The 21,075-nt window shown below is 46.7% G+C and overlaps 1 protein-coding gene across 3 annotated transcripts in view; it reads right to left on the bottom strand.

Moving 5' to 3' along the window:
• Positions 1-21,075, bottom strand: part of LOC135318491 (pseudouridine-5'-phosphatase) — a 498,722-nt gene that overhangs the window by 257,174 nt on the left and 220,473 nt on the right. Inside the window, exon 5 of one of the 3 annotated variants that reach the window (XR_010379280.1) lies at positions 2,949-4,329. The exons of the other annotated variants lie outside the window; for them this stretch is intronic. The gene's annotated coding sequence lies outside the window, so the exon portion shown is untranslated. Of the gene's footprint in view, positions 1-2,948; positions 4,330-21,075 lie in introns of those variants that run through there. 3 annotated transcript variants of the gene reach the window in all.

The following is a 21,075-nucleotide window of genomic DNA, read 5'->3' as shown; positions in this document are numbered from 1 at the left end:
CAAGGTGTGGGGCAAACAGCTGGCTGCGTCCTGATGCCCTCCTCACCTCCGGCAGGGAAGGCAGAACAATCTTATCTGGGGAGGGCACGCCGCCTGGCAGTTCTGCCATGCCTGTCTGGCCCTTCATTAATCCTCGGGGGCTGCAAATCTCTCTGATAACAAGAATATGAATAATTGCCCCCTCCGTCTCCTTTTACCTCGCCGGATGCAGAGAGCACAGATACAGTTATCTGCTGGGTAACATATTTGATACTGTAGCTTCCTGTCCAAAACTCTCACACCAAAAGGGAAAATAGGTAACAGTGTCCACTTTTCGCCAGTTCCTGTAAGAAGCCTTGGCTCTCCTTGTAACTGAGGACCACGGCTAGACACTGAGAGGTGCAATGAGCTAGTATCTGCTAGAGCTTCAAAGAGGGCATCCCCGTGTGGCGAACAATCCTCCCCACAAAGATGCATTTTGAAAGGACTATTCTCGAGCAAAGAAGAGACGCTTTGGGTGGGTTTTAATGAGGCCAAATGAGACGGGCTGGGGGCTGTGAGAAACGGAACGGCTTATCAGACTGGGAGGGGGGTGCAGTGAACGTTTGTCTTTTTGCTCCCTTTTCTGCCCGAGATCCTCGCTGTCCCCAAAATGCCAAAGGTGGGATGTGCTAAGGGGGCGGTCTTGACAGGGGAGGCTGAACAAGTCGTTTCTCTGCAATACGACCCAAGCCTCACAGACAGGATGGAGACGGAGAAGCAGGGATGCAGGTATGTGAGTGAGCTTGGTCTGGGTGTCAGGGCCAGGCGCACTCGGCCTCCTGCCACACTGTCCTCAGTGTCAGGAGACGGATCCTGTCCACCTTCACCTGCGTGTCTCCATCAGGCTGGCAGGAGCAGGGGGCTTGGGGCTGGCTGCAAGGGCCACGACGTGTGAGTCAGCCCCTTGGGAAGCGGCTGCTTCTGTAAATGTCACAAGCAGGGAAGAGAGAATGGTTTGCATCCTCACTGTTGAAGGCAGCCCTCCAAGTGTGCAGTCCCTCGGCTGCGGGAGCTTCCGAGGTGGCAAGGGACCCCCTTTAAACTCGGAGAGGAGAGAAATTAAAGAAAAAAAAAAAAGACAATTCTCAACAGAGCTGATGAAGGCAAGGTAGTTTTCCATTTAGGATTCAGGAGTGGACCGTCTCCCTTTGTAGGCAATTTAGCTGCCATCGGGCAGGGGTTTTACAAATGCGTTTGCAGAATCACCTTCCAGCAGCTGGATCCTGTGAACTTGGCTCCCTTCAAATGGTGACTTTCTATTTATTTGTTATTCCTAGAAGAGGGGTGCATACGTCATGTGTGTTTTATGCTGCTTCCCCGCAAGGTTGTAAGTACTGGGTTATACAAGGGGACCCCGAGGGCGAGGCTGGCACCCTCCGGGAATCAGATTCCCTTCCTGGGACACTTCAGGAAAGGGGCCTACTAGGCCCGAGAGGATGGGGATGGTAAGGGACGAGGACCGCTGCCCCACCGTCAGGACCAGCAGCGGTCCACTCCCAGAGGGGAAGGAATGCCCTGCTCGTTTCTGTCGTCGCACAAATTCCGCCTGGTCCGTTCTCCCGTCCGCCTTGATGCATTTTCTGTCCCTGCACCGTGCCCGTTACCCCAACTTCTGGGAACTATGTCTTTGGTCAGGTCAGCAGTTAATCTGTGCAAACCACAGAGTGGAATGAGTGTGCCCGCTCGGTGCCCCGGCCCCTCACTTTCCAGCAGTACCAGTGATATCAGAGAACGTTTGTGTGAGCAAACAGCAGAACAGACACGCAAGGACGGGCGAGACAGACAGACACCGATTCAGGGAAAGGATTAAAGGCAAAACTCAGAGGCGCTGTCGTAACCCTGGGCAATGGTGTCACCGGGTTGCCCTCAGACACGGACCAGGGCGTCACATTTTACAGGATTGCCGTGAACAACCACATTCAATTCCCCTCTGGGAGAGCCGTGCCACAGCAACAGCCATCCTCTCTCCCACCAGTTCTAACACCTTATCAGAGTGTAAGTCGTCATTTCTGGTTTGATTTGACTCAGGCGGTGATAGCTCTGATGGGTTTTCTGTCCAACAGTCACAAGGCGCTCTTTTCAGAGCCAGCCCCTTCTCTGCAGGTACCTGCTTCCGTGCATAAATCAAACGATGCTGTGTTATCCGTGCCTTTACTTTACTTTTGAGATCCCTCCATCCTGTGATGCTTTACACACGCATATGAGAAGTTAATCAGCTTATCTTGCGATCCAGAGATGCATTTCCAAGGGAGTTTGCCGTTTCAATAACTGAATGTTCCTCTTCAAATTACACCTCCTTTCCTCATGTTTTTCATTCTCTCAGAAGCACACACTTGTTGCACTTTAACTGCATCGTCTCCCAGGACGGTGTTACAGTCTCACACCCACGCCCTAGGTCGGATCCTTCCTGCCGTTAAACAGTCACCGTCAGGTAACTTGGCTGTCAAAGAAGTTCACGTTCACTCCTTAACGCTACAAACCTGTGTTTCAACTCAGTTTTCACTCGATATATTAACTTGGACTCTCCATTTGTGAGTTCAGGATTTGCAGGTACACACTAGTACATATAAAACAGATAAACAACAAGGACCTACTGTAGAGCACAGGGAACTGCATTCAATATCATGTAACAGCCTATGATGAGAAAGACTATGAAAAGGAATAGATATGTGTGCACGTGCAACTGAGTCTCTACGCTGTGCACCAGAAATTGACACAACGTTGCAAACCAACAATACTTCAACTAAAAAATGTATTAAGTTGGAACAAGAAATGATGAATATGTCAAACTCCTGCATCTCATATGATCCACCCCTCTTCCCCTGCCCCCCTTCCCCCCAACCCCACCATCACCAAGCAAAAAATTCCTAGTAACTGTGTCAGGGAGACCTTTTTACGTAGTGACAAATGGTCAGCAGCCTCTATGATAAACTGGTGCGGGTTTAATGGCGAGGCACGTGCCTGGCTCTACATTCTTACCCACCGTACGCGTCTCTCTTCCAAGTCAATGGAACCAGAACACGCCTTGTTCATGCTCCTCTTGGGATGTCCAGGTTCTTTCTCTAGACATCTCATGCCCTCTTTAAAGTCTCAACCGGATCCAACCCCCTCCATGAATACGTAGCCCTCCAGCTCACCACCCCCTTCTTTTCTAAAACCCCGTAACATTTATGGCACAGGATAGTTGTTCAGTCAGCTCCAGCCCACATCACTTGTATTGGTCATCTACGTGCCCAGCAAAATGCCTGGCCCCAGGGGATGTGCTCAGTGCCCGGGTCTTTGAGTTTAAAATCTTGACACAGAAACAGAGATGATGCAGAGAAACATACAAGGCGCTTGCTTATAAATATCATGAGTCCCACATCAAGAGCGGGGAATCTGTGTAAGACACTCTATATTCTTTTCTCAGTGACGTTCCCAGCCGTTGCTCAAAAGAAAAAAAATGAGAAGGAAAGGATCACAGAAAAGAAAGGAAAGAAAAGAATGAGCCTCACTCTGGATGAACACTCTCTGTTCCTCTGCACAGACGCTGGTTCCTTTCCTCTGTAACAGCACCCACCTTTCCGGGAAGAGCTGCTGTCCGAAGGCTCAGCTCACATTTTAAATATTTCAAGCATTCTTGGCCACCTTGAGTCTCCGAATCTACAGCCTTCTGAGCAAAAGAGGAGCACATAATGCATGCTTCTGGACCTCAGATTAAATCACCTGACGCACTGGAAGTTGGGCACCTGTCCCCTGCCCACCGGTGCCACCTTGACTGCTGCTGTTGTCCGCAGCCTGAGTTCAGTGACATCCATCCTATCGCTGGGGTTTGTTCCCCAGCATCTTAGAAAGCATTCCACACCACTTCCTATATCTTGTTAAGTCAACAGAAAAGTGTTACACTGCTTTCCAAACCCAGATTTTTCTCAACTTCCTCCTGGGGGCTATGACGGGAGGCATTTGTAACAGTCTACGTTTCCATCTCTCTCTCTCTCTTCTTAATTTACACTGGAAGATGACAACAACACTCTGTCAGCATGTCACTGGTCAGCGTTCACACATCTTACCTGGTCGATATGGCTTCCAATCGGGAGACAGAGCACCCGAATGATCCGACAGCTGCTTGAAGACCCAGCCAAGAATCCACCAGCACGTCGTTGGAATTTTGAACAACCTAACGTGGAACGCGATGTAAATGGTGACAAGAGGGCATAGAACTGCTCGATCTGCCCTCAGACAAACGTGTGTTCTTTGGACCTTGGGCTGGCATCTAGATACAAGCTGAACTACCTGCACATCTGCTGTTGGTGCAACGGCGTAGATCACCTGGCAAAACAGACCACACGCCAAACTCTTTATTTCGGTGGGCACCCAGGGGACAAAAAAAAAAAAAAAAAAAAGAAGGGATGTCTCATGGTTGGAGCGAATTTCCCGATTCCTTGGTCTCTCACTGTCATATTGGGTTTGGCTTTGTGGGCTGTGGAATATAATCATTTTCTAGGATGCTGTGCTGTAGGGCCGAGTCCAACGCAAAGATGTGACTGCCGGGGAACAGAATGTGCCGCCCCCAATATGTGATTGGCAGGGTTGCAGACGCACTGCCCCAGAAATTTGCCCCTTTGGTGTATTGATTATTTTGAGCTGTGGGCACTTGACAAACAGCAAATGCAGGGAGAGGCTTTCTCAAAACTGCCCTTTGTCTGCCTAAAGATGGAGCCTCCAAAAGGGGAGCTGTCATCAGTCCCCTCCCCGGGAGCTTTATCAGCCAGGTGGGTTGGATTCTCATCACGGGACAGGGGTCTGGAGACGCGGTCAGCTACACCTACAATGTAGGGAGGACAGATGCAGACCGAGGTGTGGTCCGCACCAGAGCTGGACGAACTTGGTCACAAACAGCCACTCGTTCTCCTGAGGTTCCTCCGTGTACCCGTGAGGCAGATGCATTAATGAACTTTAGTGTGATTTTCTCGTGTTAATCCGTCTTTTATGACAGGGGTCTCAGAAGGGAACTCAGAAGGGTAGAGGGGAAATTATTCTTCCTCTGCGACACAATCCTTTATGTAACTTAGGTCATTATTTTCCCTGAAACCGTTTTACCCAATTTTCCAGTGTTTGTGGCATAATTGCCTGAGACCAAAATGGGGAGCATAATTTCCTATTTGTTGAGAATGCAACTGTATGGTGGTTAATGACTTTCTTCTCGAGACTAATTGTCTTTGATAACCTGAACTTATTATATATTTATGGGTAAACTATTTGGTCTTATTTTAATCATCGGACTCAAGTAGACTACCTTTGTAGTTACTGCCAAAAGCTTGGGGAAAGATACGTGATCAATGTTGAAGCCGATCAATGTTTTTTACAGCTTGGCTAGCCACTTTGACCTAATCCCCATGAAGCTAATTTCAGCTAAATATCAAACTGTCCTCTGAGAAGGTCTACTGCTGCTCCAAGAAGGAAGTGGAAACAAACAAACTCATCCTCATTCCGAGTCACCCCACTGGGATTCCATTTCCCGTTGTCCGGGGCTGAAGCACCAGTGTGTGAGTGTGGATTCAACCTTGCAGCTCTAGAACGGCAAATCTGTCCTGCAGGAGACTTTCCACCTGCCGAACACAGAAGACAGAGCTGTCCCAACATTCTGCTGAATGAGTGGTAGCTGGGGTTTTTTTTGGTTTTTTTTTGTTTTTTTTTTTTACTATAATTATCCTTTGAATTCTTCCATAAACTAATTTTAAATCCTCACGAGTTGTGCCTGAGACACGGTGCCCCTAACTGCATTTGACAGAGTGTGGTGGTGCATGGAGTTGGGCTCTGCAGGAAGGAGACTGAGGCTGCAATTAACACGGCACCAGATTGATCAGGATCAATATCTGTGACGAGAACAGGACACAAGCAGGACAGGGCAGAGGGACAGGTGGAGCCCATGGAATACAGGCTGCTTTTTCAAGCTGGGAAGGCAGGGAGACGGACTCTTCCTAATGACTCGGGAGAGGGACACAGCCCTGCCAGCACTGAGACCCGCGTCAGGCTTCTGACCTGCACAACTGTGAGGTCACAAGTTTGGAGCACTTACCCACCATGTGTGCGCTGATTTGCTACAGCTGTGGCAGGAAACCCACCCACCTAGTAAAATGTTCACGGGAGAATCTGTGTGACACAGGTCTTCCGTGGAAAATTCCTGCCACTTATTTGTGTGTGAACATTGTCATAATAAAATGTTAGGAAGAAATTAAAACTAAATTATCGAAAATAAGAAGGTAGATGACCACAGAAGTTACCTGGGATTCACTTCAAGGGAAACGAAAGCACCTGGTTCTAGAGTCAAACAGGGGATTTTGGAAACCAAAGAGGCAGAAGATGGGTGGGTGCTGCAGGCAGGCTAACAACCTGACTTCCTCATATACGTTTTCAGAAGCACCCTGTATTTGCAGAGCCTACTCAGAAACCTGATAGCTTTTCAATCTCTCCCTCCTCAGAGGGCAGAGTAAGGCTTATTTATTTATTCCTGAGCAGGTTACAGGTTTATTCTGGAGAAGGCTGCATTGCCCAACCCCAGGAAGCTTACAGAATGGTTCGGTCCTCTTCAAAGGATTCCTGGTGAATCCTACGTCCTCCCTCTCGGCTATGTTTCTTGGGATGGTTTTATGCTCCGTAGAGGGTCTTCGTCTGTCCCTCAACCAGGCTGCTCTTTGGCTGGTCTTCCTCTTCATGTGTTCCTGCAGAGCCAGGGCCCCACTGCCCACAAGGTCTGAGAACCACAGGGCCATCTCCAGAAGTCAGAAGGTCCTATTGGGGGTCAGGAGGACCCCATTCAACAACACGAAGGCATCTGGATTCTTTCGTTCATTCATCAAGGAACCTCTCTCGTGGTCTGGGCACTCTTCTAGGTTTGTGTGAGTTGGTGATCGCTGTGTGACTAATTTCCCCCAAACTTGGCCACTCAAAACATCAAACATTTATTATCTCCCAACATGGCGGTAGATTTCTCCAAGGCTAGTGATTCCAGAGAGAGTCAAAGACATGCACAAGATGGACTGCATGGTCTTTTAAAATCGAACCTTGGAAGTGGCATTCCCACCATTTCTGCCGTATTTATTTCCCTAGAAGTGAGTCACTACACCTGGCCTTCTCTCAAGGGGAGGGGAGCAGTTACACAAGGCTGTGAATACCAGGAGGCAGGGCTCACTGGAGGCCATCACACACTGTCTGCCACGGTCCCCTCTCTGGCCCCTGGTGGTGTATGCCCCTCCTTCCATAGATTCACCCCTTTCTGAGGTCTCCGTGAGTCTAGTGCTCTAGGTAAATAACTCAGAAAGTGTGTAGGAGTCAGGTGACAAACTATAATAAATAATAAATAATGAGCAAGGAAATTAACACACCTTGATAGTTAAGTGGACCGTTTTCAAAGAGGTCACCTATCGCACTGGATAAAGAGTGATGGAAAGGAAGTTTCACATATTGATGTATGGGTAAATCACACTGGCTTACGCCTGATTTAGCTTGAACTTTATGCCAACCAGCACAGCCTGCCTTATTATGGCCTGTCAAACATACGTTGTACACCTGCTTTAACTGGTAAAGAAAAGAACGCATTTAAAAATCAAAACAGAGGGGAGGGTGTAGCTCAGTGGTAGAGCACGTGCTTAGCATGCACGAGGTCCTGGGTTCAATCCCCAGTAGCTCCATTTAAAAAACAAAATAAAATAAACTTTAAAAAACTAATTACGTCCCCGTCTGAAATAAATAAAATAAAATAAATGGAAATTTTTAAAAATGAATAAAAATAAAGATGCAGTAACTGTGGTTCAGGCATTCAAAATGGAGCCTGGTGGCCACGGTGGATGTGATTTTAAACACCTTCCTGCATCCCTGAGAACTGGAATTTTCTGAAAAGTATCAAACTCAAGGACAACACCAGCTGTTGTTCTCAAACTATCTGCTAGCAGCTGCCAGCTGCCACCATATGGTCTCAAGGTCTTCCCTTGTGACTACGCAACCACTTCCGAACCCAAGAAATCTTTATTTAAACAAGCACCCTTACTTCTTGCCAGTTCCAATTATAATTCTTGACAAACCACTTATGTAATTCTGTGGGTTTTGCCTTTAAAAATCTCCCCCACTTTGCAGTCAGGCAGAACACCATTGAAGGGCTTCTCGAATCTGTGTCTCCCGAGCTATAGTCCCTTAGTTTGGCTCAAATAAAAGTCTTTTTTTAAATTTCTATCATAGATTGCTTATTGATGATTTCTGTCGACAGGAGGAAGACTCAGCAAGCTGGCTGGCAGCCTATGTGAAGTCAGCCAATTCAGACAAAGGTATATGCCTGTCCAAGACCTTTTGGTCAGACAGGACAAAATAAGGAGGAAGAAAAAAAAATTATGTGTATATTTGTAAGACCAGTAGAGCAAGGCTGGTCAAGAACATGGTGGAAAATGCACCGAAAGGAACAGAGGACCCCACTGAGGATGAAGCTTATGCCCTCCAACTCCACTCTCCATGGCAACAGAATGCTCTCACGTGCCGATTACATCTCATAAGAGTGGTCCCTGCAACTGTCAAAGTGGCCACTAGAATTGAAGCTGCTCCTGCTTCAGTTAGCGCCCACCAGAGACAGCAACCTGGAGAAGAGGTTGGGAGGGGTGGGTGAAGCCACGAAGGAATGCATTCCAAGCTCGCATAAAAGGTGAGAGCGCCCATCACACGGTGCTTACTCTAGCAACCTTGGTCAAGCAAGGCTGAGCAATACAGAAGGGAGCTTCCTATCCACGTGACCCCACCTGTTCTTCTCTCCAGCATCATCATTTGGAAGGACCGTCCTCTAAAGAAAGGGACACTTGATGCTTAGATGCCACCCCCCCCCCCAAGCCCTGATCCCCATCTGTGACTAACACCTATTCAGAGTGTGGCAAGGCCGGCCAGTGAAGGCTGTTCGGAGGAATATCCAACACATTAATAGAGAACGATGGAGTGGCGAGGTCTTAAGCCCCGGAAACTTCAAGAAGGTGAAATCGGCTGGACCTCCAAAACACGGCTGGATACGACATGAGCCTGCTGTGTATACACTTTCTCTCCCTCCCCTGAGCTCCTCCTACCTTACTGCTCTCCCGGCCGCCATCCCTATGCCTTCCACCACCTCACGAGGAGCCTGAGGGCTTCGCCAGCATCACTGGACAAGAAGTACGAAGCGCCAGGTTACAAGTCCCAGCAGACGAGGTCCCAGCTGTTAGAGCGCGTGCTCCTTCCCCTTTAGACGCCGATGTAAAGACCATATTCACATTCACACAAGACTGACTTCGTTTCATTTCCCCTTGTTCTTCAGGGGAAGTCCTGGGTTAATAACTGCAAAGAATCTAAGATTTTACTGTAGATCCGGTCCAACAAATCCGTCGACCAGAGCTTCACAGAAGACAAGAGACTCGTGGCTCAGAGACAAAAGGTTGCCTGTTCTCACAGCAATAGCAGGAGGCAGAGCAGCATTCGTGCCGCTGACTACAGGTAGCACAGGGAGGGCTGCGTGATGTCTGCACACACAGGGGAGTTTGTCACGGGAGAGGAACCCTGTGCTTAGGGAAGTCGACCTGGACACTGATAATGGGCTGTAAGCCTTGTCGGATCTTTCTTCTAAGGGAAGACATTATCTTTATTAAATTAGTGAGCACAATAAGCAATGAATAGAGCAAGGCTGCCACTGGGTTTAGAGGAAGACATGCTCTCTGTCTCCCAAGACTGCGAGCTATACAAACATCCTCGAAAAGATAGTCGAGAAAAAAAGGCTGTCCGTATAGCATCCTGCTTGCAACACGTGCAGAAATGCAAGAGACCCCGGAAGAACCATCTCCCCACATCTTTCTAATGTGGCTTCTTGAATAAATAAGAAAATGATGTAAAGGACGATAAAGCCTATGCTATGTGAAAAACAGAGACATGATGACTCTCAGCCTTCATGGAAAATAGGGTGAGAAACTCCCCAGAGGTCAGCAGCCGGTTTCAATGGTGCTTTCCAGTACAAATCCTAAAAGAAAATTGATGTTCAGACAGCTTAGCGGCTTGCAACTGTGAGTCATCTTGGCCATCTGAATTGTGGAGTTAATTGGCCCCATAACCTCCGTGAAAAGAAGTGATTCAACATTATTAGCGATCCCATGTCAACGTCTTGTGGGCTGCGGGAGTGCCCGCTTCCTAGCCCACAAGAAGGCCCTGAGTGCAAGGCCACTGTTGACTATGAAACGTGGCACTTTTAATGTCACTGGAGATGTCTGAGGGATGGGAGCGGATGACGGTTTGCTTTAATTAGGTTCAGAGGGTGTGTGTGACTGCACGCGTGTGTGCACGCATGCATGTCGAGGAGCTAGCTGTCAGCAAGGCCTTTATTATGACTGGTAGTTAGGACTGAAGTTAACCACTTAGGAGCACTCAAATTATGGATGAGGAAAAATGAATAAAAAGAAAGATCAAACGTTTCCTGGCCAATGACGGGAAAACACCCTAAGGTGACTGCGCCAACAAACCGTTTTCAATTTTTGTGTTCAGTTACTCTCCACGAATCCATTATCCCAACAGTCCTACGCAGGGCGTAGAAAATGCGTAAAGAAGTCACTTTAAAATGCGTTATATTTTGTAGTTTATATCTGACAGGATTACATCCAGATCTGTTTGGATTATGGACTCATACGTGACTGCTTATAATCTAAGACAAAATAAGACAGTGAGGGAGGGACAGAGGGAGAGAAAAAGAGATTATCACTCAATCATCCCTTAAAGTTATTCGCCTCATCTGAGTTTTCTGGAAGAAAGCAGAGATCACATAAACGGGTGAGATGTGCCCAGTGGAAAGGAACTTTTCGTCCAGATTGTTGGACGTGTTCGCCGTGTAGCCCTGGTGGGTACAGAGCAGATGGTACAATCTCTGCTGCCTTTGACAGAAAACAGTTTGATCTCTACTGGTTTAGGGAAATAATTCTCAGCCCAAACGAGGAATTAATGATGGAGGGGAAGAATGTTAAATTGCTACATCTTTTAAAGAATGACACTAAAATAAAAGGAAAGAACTCGATAAGTTAAGAGGCTGCTGTTAGACTAACCCTAAAGGTGATCTTAGTGACAACACCCCTAACTGTAGTCATGACAGCACACACTAAACTGCATATCTTGGTGACGGTACCAAAGTGTAAAAGGAAATCACGAGACCGCATGCAATTGAAAATATGATTAAAAATCACGTGTATTTGGCTCCAGAGTGAGAACAGAAGTATCAGTTCTTTGTCATAGCAGTACCTGCTCTAAATCCAACCCCCTACACACACAGACAAAGATCCCTGCCCCTGCTATTCACATCCTCGTGTAATTCTCTCCTACGTGGCGTCAGCATGGGTTGGTTGGACCAAAAGGACACTACTCTTTGCACAGTGATGGTGAGGGACTCCCAAGGTTAGGTCATAACATGCAAGGTTGTTTCTGTCACTCATGCCGAAGACAGCCAGCAGCCGTCTTGTAAGGACACTCGTGCAGCCCGATGGAGAAGGCTACGTGGCAAGTAAGCGAGACCTTCCTCTAGCAGATAGTAAGGAACTGTGACCTTCAGAAAACAGCCATGCAAGGGAGCCGTCTTACAAGCAGATTTTCCAGCCCCCGTCAAGCGTGTCCTAGCTGATAGCTGACCTTATGAGCTACCCTGAGCCAGAATCGCCCAGCTCAGCCCCTCCAACGTTACCAACGCACAGAGACTGTGAGAAAATGAATGTGTGACACTGTAAGCCACTCTGCTGCATGACGCTTTGTTACAGCACATTAGATAACTAACTGATATAATGACCAACACCATCTTCTACGCTGGGAACAAGATGAAAATGCTGCGAGTGAAACCAAGCAGGACCCTCTGTGGCCTTCTTGGGGACAGACACCTTCCCTCTGTGTCCCTCTCTCTTTTTTGTAGAAACGCTTTAGTGTCCTAGGCCTTCCCCCCCAAGTTCCAAAGAGCAAATTTAATCTCAGAAGTGAGGAAATGTAGAAACAAAGGAAAACAGTCCAACAAGACAAAATAGTCAAAATTTAGCCATTAGACAAAGTCAAGGACCTTGAGTTTCCCCTCAAGGGCTACAGATCGTATTCTGAGCCACATCCTTTGAGCTGTTTTGCAGATGCTGAGACCCCCACCAGGTGGAAGAAGTTAACTGCATGCTGACCACTGGCGTGGAGACCCCAGACCAGGTGGAACCAGAAAATTGATGACGTTGACTCCTGCTGACCTCACCACCATCCAATCAGAACAAAGTCCACAAGCTAATCATGTACCCCATGACCCCCTCCCTCACCCTGTCTTTAAACATCTTTCCCTGAAAGTCGTCTTGGGAGTTGGGGTCTTTCGAGAACTAGCTGCCCATTCTCCTTGCTGGGCGCCTGCAATAAACACTGCACTTTCCTTCACCACAACCTGGGTGTCAGTAAATTGGCTTTACTGCACACGGGTGAGCAGACCCAAGTTTGGCTCGCTAACAAGACCATGGCTGAGCTGAGAAGTATTCAGTGCTTCAGACACTGTTTGAATGTTTCAATGAATCGGTGTTCAGTGAAACTGTGGTCAATGACACCGACGGTCAGACTCCTAAAATAGTCACGTGTGTACATCGGCTGGCTTGATGCCATTCTGGAAGGTATTACAGCCAATGGACTACAATGCAGAATATTTCAAAAGAAAAATCAGTGTATGAAGTATTTTTTCATCATTCTCACACGTCCTTGTTCACATTTGAGAAAAAGATATAATCAGATTTTGTTTGAACTAGACAAGCTGATTCTAAGGTTCATAAGAGGGAAAAAAACATGCAAAAAAGCCAGTAAAATTTAAAGTAAGCCAGAAAGAGAAAGAAAAATACCATATGATATCACTCATGTGTGGAATTTTAAAAAAAGAAAAAAAAAAAGGGCACTATGAACTCATCTACAAAACAGAAACAGACTCACAGACATAGTAAATAATCTCATGGTTACTGGGGAGAGGGGGTGGGAACGGATGAATTTGGGAGTTTGACATTTGCAAATGATAACCACTATACATGAAAAGAGATAAAACACAAATTCCTTCTGTCTAGCACACAGAACTGTACTCAGTATCTTATCACTACCTTTAATGAAAAAGAATCTGAAAACAAATATACGTGTGTATATGCGTGACTGGGACATGATGCTGTACACGAGAGATTAACACACTGTAAGTGACTATACTTCAATAAAAATAAAAAGAAAGTTAATTAAGGGGGGAAACGATGCCTCACAGATAATGAAATCATATTTTAAAGCAATAGTAATTAAAACAGTTTCCTTCTGGCTCATGGACTATGACAAGAATACTTATTGTATAATTATTTACAGCAATAAAAGTTTGGAAATAACTTAAGTGTCCACCATTAGAATAATGGTTAAGAAAATTATGGCAAACCCATGTGATAAAATGCCACACAAGCATTTAAAAAAACCAAGCAACTCAGTATAACTTTGCAGTAATGTCCAAGTGATGTCTTTTCTTGGCTAAAGAAAGACATAAAACAGCTGACCCACGGATGTGATATGTGGTTGATGGCTAAACTTTACCTTGTCCCTATAAAAACAGATCTTTCAGTTCACCATGACGATTCTTTACTTGGACATTTGATTCTTCTTAACCTGGAGGACTTAGATGACCCATGGACCCATCACATGATAGTTTTAGTGGCTCAGATACAGCAAACTCTTTTAGAAAGGGTTCATGGCACTCCTGGCTGAACTTGCAAAATAAATAAATAAGGTATTCTCAGGTTGAATGACCTCTGGACATTTAAGACATGGTTTGAAAACAAAAAAATTAAGGTCTTTATTTCTATACGTTCAAGCACGTTACTAAAACAAAGGATGAAGAGTCTATTTGCCTATCAGATCAGTCTTGCGATAAACAGAGTAAGACTCTACGTATCACTTTTTAAAAAAATGTCTTGGGAGGGGAGAAATAGAAATGGAATATACATTAAACACATTGTTTTTTTAAGGTATCCCCATTCCATCAAATATTTTAAAGAACTGGGCTTTTAAACTATGGTCTACAAATTATTTGTAGTCCATCCACTAATATGACTTTAGGAATAACTCTTTATTTCTTCAGTAGTTTCTCAAGAAAGGTGAGACAGACACCTATTTGGAGAGTGTTACACAGAAGGCTAGGTTTTTGTGGTTTTCTTTTTCTCTTTTTGTACAAATCTCTGACACCCTAAGAGCGGGACACTACTTAATTAAAAAGTTGGAATTCAATAGGAAGGAGTGTATTCTATACAAACTGCAGATGCGAAAACAGGTGTGGCATCTGAAATAACCAGATGGTTGATTTACCTTGCTTCTTTCAGAGTCCAGTCTAAACTGAAACTTAGAAACAATCTTCCCCACCCTGCCTCCCAAAGGATTGAGTAATGAATTTCCAATTCTTAAGAGTCTCCCCCTCCCCATACAACCAAAACATGGTAAATCTGTATTCCCTAGTATCTTTAAAGGGAGAAATGTCTTAATTCTCATTAGAGGGAAAATAAAATAAAACAGCCATCATGACTAAGCGTTCCTCACATTCACTCTCTTAGGCAACATTTGGTTATAATATTTAACATTGGCTCTTAGTGGTAGATACAAATACAAAAAGTATTTGTCTGGTAGGTAGAAATAAAAAGTATTTGTCTGTTGACTCGCCCCCGCAAAGCCTTTAAAAAATCTACCTCTTTTCTGCCCTGAAACGTTCCAGCTCTCCGTGGGAGTCCCTGCTTCCTAGCACATAAACTTGATTTTCCACTATTAGCTGAAGGATGCTCAGACAACATCACATTAATTTCGGTGGACACTAAATTCTATCTAATTCAGCAAGCAAGCCTGTGTTATTGGTACCTCCAAGGGCAGGGATGGCAGGAACGCCTCTTAGGGTGGCGGATCGATGCTCACCACGAGGCGGTTCTGGTGGTCAGTTACTACGGGTTTCTCAGCACGGACCAGGGTCCTGTTTTCCTTAACAACCCGAATTTGCCTAAAATCACGACTCGCGCGTGCCTTGCCCACCAAGCCGCCGGATGCACACCCATGGCCCCACTGCCTCTGCACCCTCCCCGTCTTTGCCGGGAACCACCAGCTCTCTGTACCCCAACTCCCCACGGCCCCCGCCTTCCAGCCTTGAGCTGTTGGATGGGGAAGTCAGGCTGCTGACGGAGGCAGCACAGACCTGTTGTTTGATCCCAGGACGCACGCCCTGTTTGATGAGACCCCCGAGGGACAGGTGCACGGAGGCTAATTTAATGTCCTCCCGCTCTGCAGTTACTGGGAGAGGAAAGAATGTGAAATGGCCCCTCAAGGCCCTCTCCTGGCTGGTGGCCGTTCTCTGCAAAGATCCCTACCACACACACCGCCTTGGGGTCACCTGTGCCAAGGGTTTACAGTCACCCCTCTGTTATGTGGACAACGCTGGTGTCTCCCAGAAGACTGTCCTGTCATGACGTTTCTGTACGGGAACCACTGCAAAGAAACTCCGTCATAAAGAGAAGGAAGTCTGGTGCTGCCCGCACACGTGCAGAACAAATTACCGCTGGCCGGGCCAAGCCGGGGAGGGTCTCATCAAGGGGGGGGGGGTTGGGAAAGGAGAGAGACAAGGACCACGCTGACGGGTGGAGAGTGTCCTTGTTTTTTAAATTGCTTTGGCTGAAAAAGAAAGGGATGCATCAGCCCATCCAGCGCCTTGCGCATCATGACAGGTGATTTTCTCCGTAAGGTGTAGTTTATTGTCTTCCGAGCAATGGCATTCTGAATCCTACCCCGGATACTTCTCTGAAAAAGAAGACACCGTCGTCTGAATCACCTCCCACGGTAGGTTCACATGCACCTCTTGGTAACTGATTTCAGATATGCAGAAGCCTTTTTTTTTTCTGTGGCCGCAATGAATTACCCTGTGAGTAGGTGACCACGTGTGTCTCCTGGTGGTGAATTCGGTCTCAGAGAGGGGAAAGCAGAGACCTGATGGCCACCTAGAAGAGGGCACGGCAGAAGGAGGGAACAGTATGGGAGTACGTGGAACGCGTTAAGGGGAGGGAAGGCAACGCTGGGTATTACTGACAGAGGATTTCCTCGCCCTCGGACTCTGATCTGAGTAGGAGACCAGGGGTGAGAGCCTCAAGCAGGACTGTCAGCAGGTATGTTTGTGTGTATTTATTTCGGTCATAATGCTGCCCTCCACAGCCACAGAAATTAGTCTGTGCTTCACACGTGTCCGTTTACAGAGCACTCCAGCCCCCACGGAGGAAAGGTAAACTATGGTGCCCATTTTACAGGTGGGAAACTGAAGTTCTGAGGGGATGAGCGAGTAGACCACCCTCCTCCAAGCAGCGAGCCAAGGTGAGACCTTCCAACCCCCCTGAGCTTCCCTCTCTGCTTTTGTCAAGGAAGCCTCAGGATGCTGGCCAGTGAAGGAAGGACCACTGTCCCCATTGCACGGATGGGGAAAACAGAGGCACGGAGTGTTTCAGCTGATGGTGGAAGGTTGTGTATGGGGTGGGGCTTGGGGTAGTCTGGCCCCAGAAGCTATGCTCTGAGTTTTAACACTGGAGTCAACAGAAGCAGATTCGAGATAGCAGACCAAGGAAGGAGGGCACAGTCGATGGGAAATGATGGCACGACGGCAGAGGAGACCCCCCCAGAGTCACTCAGGAGCCATGAAACAGCGTCACCAAAGGCTAGGCTGAGATCTCTGCCTGTTATCCTGGGTCAGCAGAATCCCATGCAATATTCTGTGTTCTGTTTTGTTTTTGTCCTCGGTAATTGCTAGATACTTTTTTAAAATATAGAACAGAATGTACCATCTCAGCCATTTTAAAGTGTCCAGTTGGGTGGTATTAAATACATACACCTTGTGGTGCAAACATCACCACCACCCGTCTGGCGTAACTCCTCTCCTCTTGCAAAACAGAGACTCTGTATCCATTCAGCAGTAACCCCTGTCCTCCCCGCCCCCAGCTCCAGCAACCACTATTCCACTTCCTGTCTCTGATCAGGAACACTCTGAGTACTTCACATTGTAACAGAAAAGAACAAATCTCACTCCATATTAGATCTGTTCCTTTGACTTGAACCCCATGCCCTGTTTTCCAGGCTTAGTCATGCTGGTTCTGCACCTTTTATAAAAGAATGTAACCTACAGTCTGAAATATACAGGAGAGGCCCATGCTCAAGGCATCTGACCTTTAAGGGTATTAACACATTTGCATCCGTATAAAGATAACAAGCTGCAGCATTTTGAGAGTCAACCAGGCAAGATTTTATGGTAGATTTCAGGTTGGAAAGGGAGCCATGAGAGAGAGAATCATGTCCAGGTTGAATGTCAGATAGCCTGAGTCCGGGGTCTATGCGCGTGTGTTTCCCATGGACAGAAGATGCTGGAGGGTCAGGCTGGAGCGAGGGTCAGGGAGAAGAGAGGTCCCAGAATCCAGTGTCGGGCTTGCTAAGGCTGCAGTTCCTCTGAGGCATCCAAGTGGATGTGTCAGGCAGTCAGGAGACTGTCCAATATCGGAGGTCTCCAGACAGACTGGATTGCACACGTGAATATAGGATTCTGTTAGCAGGCAGCAGGGGTTGAACGACAAGGACCAATGCCCAGGAGACACGGAGCCAGAGCAGGGCTCTGAGAATGCCAGGAGCTCCTGGACCGGCAGACAGGGAAGACGGGAAACCGAGGCGACAGGAAAGGCTGCTGATTGCACGTGTCCGCATGTTTTTTCTTGTTAACGATCTAGATCATCATGCAGAGCTGTGCTCAAGGGCTGTTTTCAGTTCAGAGTCCCTGAAGGAAGCTGTCCTGGGTGTGTGTGTGTGTGTGTTTCTGGTTTGTTCACTTCTTTTGCTCTGCTTCTGGGAGGTCATTCTATAAGTGGTCAGCAGTGGCCCCGATATTGGCTCTCTAATTATTTTCTCGGATATTAGGTAACTGCAACATACTGGAACTGTTAATAGATGCCATCGTGTCAGTCCTGTCCCGGGAAATCAAAGCTCCCATCTGAATGAGACGGCTGCCTGAATTATCTGTGAGGCAAAACTTAGTTTGCAGTGTCTCACTGTTAACTGCTCTGTGTCCAAGTCTGTCATTTGCATTTGCAAGAAAAATTGTGTCCCGGCTTATGCAGATTTTGAAATTAAAAGAAGAGGATGCTGACACAACGTTGTAAAATGACCGTAACTCAATTAAAAAATGTTAAAAACAAAAAAAAAAAAACAAAAAACAAGAGGATGTCTGGGCATAGTGGATTTTTTTTTTTTTAAATTCCGGGATAAAGTATTTTATTTTGGCTACAGTAAGAGATTCCTCACCGGGCTATCTGAGAGGTATTATTTTTGTGTGGCTGTGTTCCAATAAAACTTTATTTACAAAATGGCAGTAGGGTGGATTTGGCACATGGATTGTGGTTTGCTGGCCCTCCAGTCTAGATTGCCGGTTCTCAGACATCAGCACACATCAGAATCATTTACGGGACCTGTTAAAACAGTCAAGGCTGGTTCCACTACAGATGTCCTGATTTAGTACGTTTGGGCTGGTGTGGAATAACTCACATTTCTAACAAGCTCCCAGAAGACGCTGATGGCGCTGGTCCCAGCACCACACTTTGAGAACTACCCCTATTTACAGACATGGATGTTAAGACCAGGTAGAAGGAAAAACCATGTAGACATTCACACAGCTGATGAAGGACAAAGCTTAGCCCTCAGATTTCCTGGTCCCTGGCTCATGTCGTTTCTACATAGGAGATTTTTAGTATGTGGGATATTGGTAGGGAAAGCAGGGTGCATAAGGACTGGGCTTGTTGTTGGGGGGCAGACACCATGTGACATGTCTCTTCAGAGTGACAAGGACAGGGGAGCTACATCCTGGAGGAAGAGCAGCGGCCAGCTCCCAGGTCCAAGGGCACCCCTGATGCTGGGTATCTCTGGACCGCGCCCAGCATCTGTCTCGGACAGATATTCAAAGCGATCGTCCGATTGGCTGGGATTTCCGTTTGCCATATGCAGATAGATGGAAATATATGCAACTCTATTATAGATACCGGGAAGCATTTGTTAAGGACGACCGACAAGTTAAAGTGGCCGTGGAAAATTAATGTTCATGAGGGGAATGGCCAACAAGACGGGACCCGTTCCATTTAGCCAAAGGAAGTCCGAAAAAGAAAAAGCAACATAAAGACAAAAGGAAGACGTCCCGTAAATGAGGAGCAGAGCCTGGCAGAGAAATGTTTCTCGAGCCAGTGAGACCCTGGCTGCAACACACGCGCATCACTTATCAGCACTGTGACCACGTATCTGGGCCCCCAGCCCCTCATATATCTAAAAAAAAAGATGATGACTTCTGCCCTAACCTGTTTTATAACCGTTAAATAGGATAATATATATCAAAGTGCCTAACAGCATGGCATGTCATGTGATTAAGGCCTGGGAGATTTTCCCCTTTCATCAGAAAATGTTTCCACGATTTATATTTTTATTCTCGCGTCTGAAGAATGGTGCTGGATACATCCAAGAGCTACAAAATATTCTTCACACCTTGACAAAACTTTAGGCATCGTCTCTATTAGAGAACCTATAAAAATTTCATAAATACGAAATTAGAGCCTGCAGGAATGTAAATTTTATTCTGCGGTTATGATGTGTGTCTGCAGGAAATGACCCTTTATGTGCATAAAGCTGTCTCACTTTTATTCTCTGATTTTGATGCCTGGAGAGTGGAAATGGAGCTACTTTTTGCCTAACATAATCCCCTCCCAGCACCCTTCTCTTTCCTCTAAAATTGCCAAAATAAGGGAGCATTATAGTAGCAACCGTGGTTCCCAAGCAGGTTTACGTTGCTTACTTCAGTTAAGCATGACAATGGTTCTCCTGGTCCATAAGAATTAGTCACATTAAAGACATTAAAAACATAGATGGAAACTTGCCTACCCTTGGGATAAACAGACTTGATTTAACTATCGCATTGGGTGCACAAGCATGTTTGAAGGACCTTGCAGCTTTCAGTGCTCAAGTCCAAGGTCAAAACGATGAATACAAAATATTCCTTATCCCCAAAGAGAATATGGCTGCATTGCATAGCTATACCTGGAAACCAATCACTGCAAAGCCGTGGGCAAAGAACTAACCACCCCCCGCCCAGGGGCAGCAGCATGAGAAAAGTCCTTGGTGGGTGAGCGGACCTCCACTTGCCGGACATGTGCGTTTGGCCTTAGGGGGCAGGGAGAGCACTGAGCCTAGAAGATGTGTGTGCGTGATCCCAAGCTCTGCCAAGGCAGACCGAACGGCGGCCCACTGGCCCTTCCCCACCCCCACGCTGGACTCCTCTTTCAGCGGGGACGTTGGCATGTCTTCATGACGCCATTTTGAACTGTTTCTCCAGATAGAGAAGGCAAGCCATGGGGCGGGGAGGTCCCGCTCACATTCCTTCCATTTACATGTCCCGGAGGTCCTCAGTGTCATCCCAATCAGGCTGCCTTTTAAAAACACATGGAACACAGGTAATGCCTTCTTTACTATCTTGAAAGAAATCACAAAATTATATGTATTCCAGCACATAAATGATGAGACACCAGTGGCCAAGAACACATCGGGAGGTAAAGATGTTTGTGCTTCCCTAAGAGGCATAGACCCGGGTTTAAGAGGAGATCACGTTCCTACGGGGAGATGCAGGGTACATAAGAGGACAATCCGGAAGTTGCTAGAGTGACAACCAGCATTGAGATACGGAGCAACCGACAAGATGTCTTTGATGGTGGTTAAGAGGAAAAGGGAGAAACAAACTCAAATAAAGAAAAAGTAACCTGCGGAGACAAACGTCAGATTGTGCAAGGGGAGAATGCAGGCATCCTGGCATTTCCCCATGGAGCTTGGGCTGGCTTTACTGAGAAGGGTATCAAACGTACTTCCCAGAATACAGAAATAAACCAAGTCTGGACCGACCAGCACAGAAAACACGGTCCTCGATGGAATTTCCTCTGTACGTGAAGATGATTCCAGTGGGGTGAGTGGAGTCCTTACCAGTGACATAAT

This window comes from Camelus dromedarius, chromosome X (assembly GCF_036321535.1).
Source record: "Camelus dromedarius isolate mCamDro1 chromosome X, mCamDro1.pat, whole genome shotgun sequence".
Lineage (NCBI taxonomy): Eukaryota > Metazoa > Chordata > Mammalia > Artiodactyla > Camelidae > Camelus > Camelus dromedarius.
This window is presented reverse-complemented; position numbering and strand designations above follow the sequence as displayed.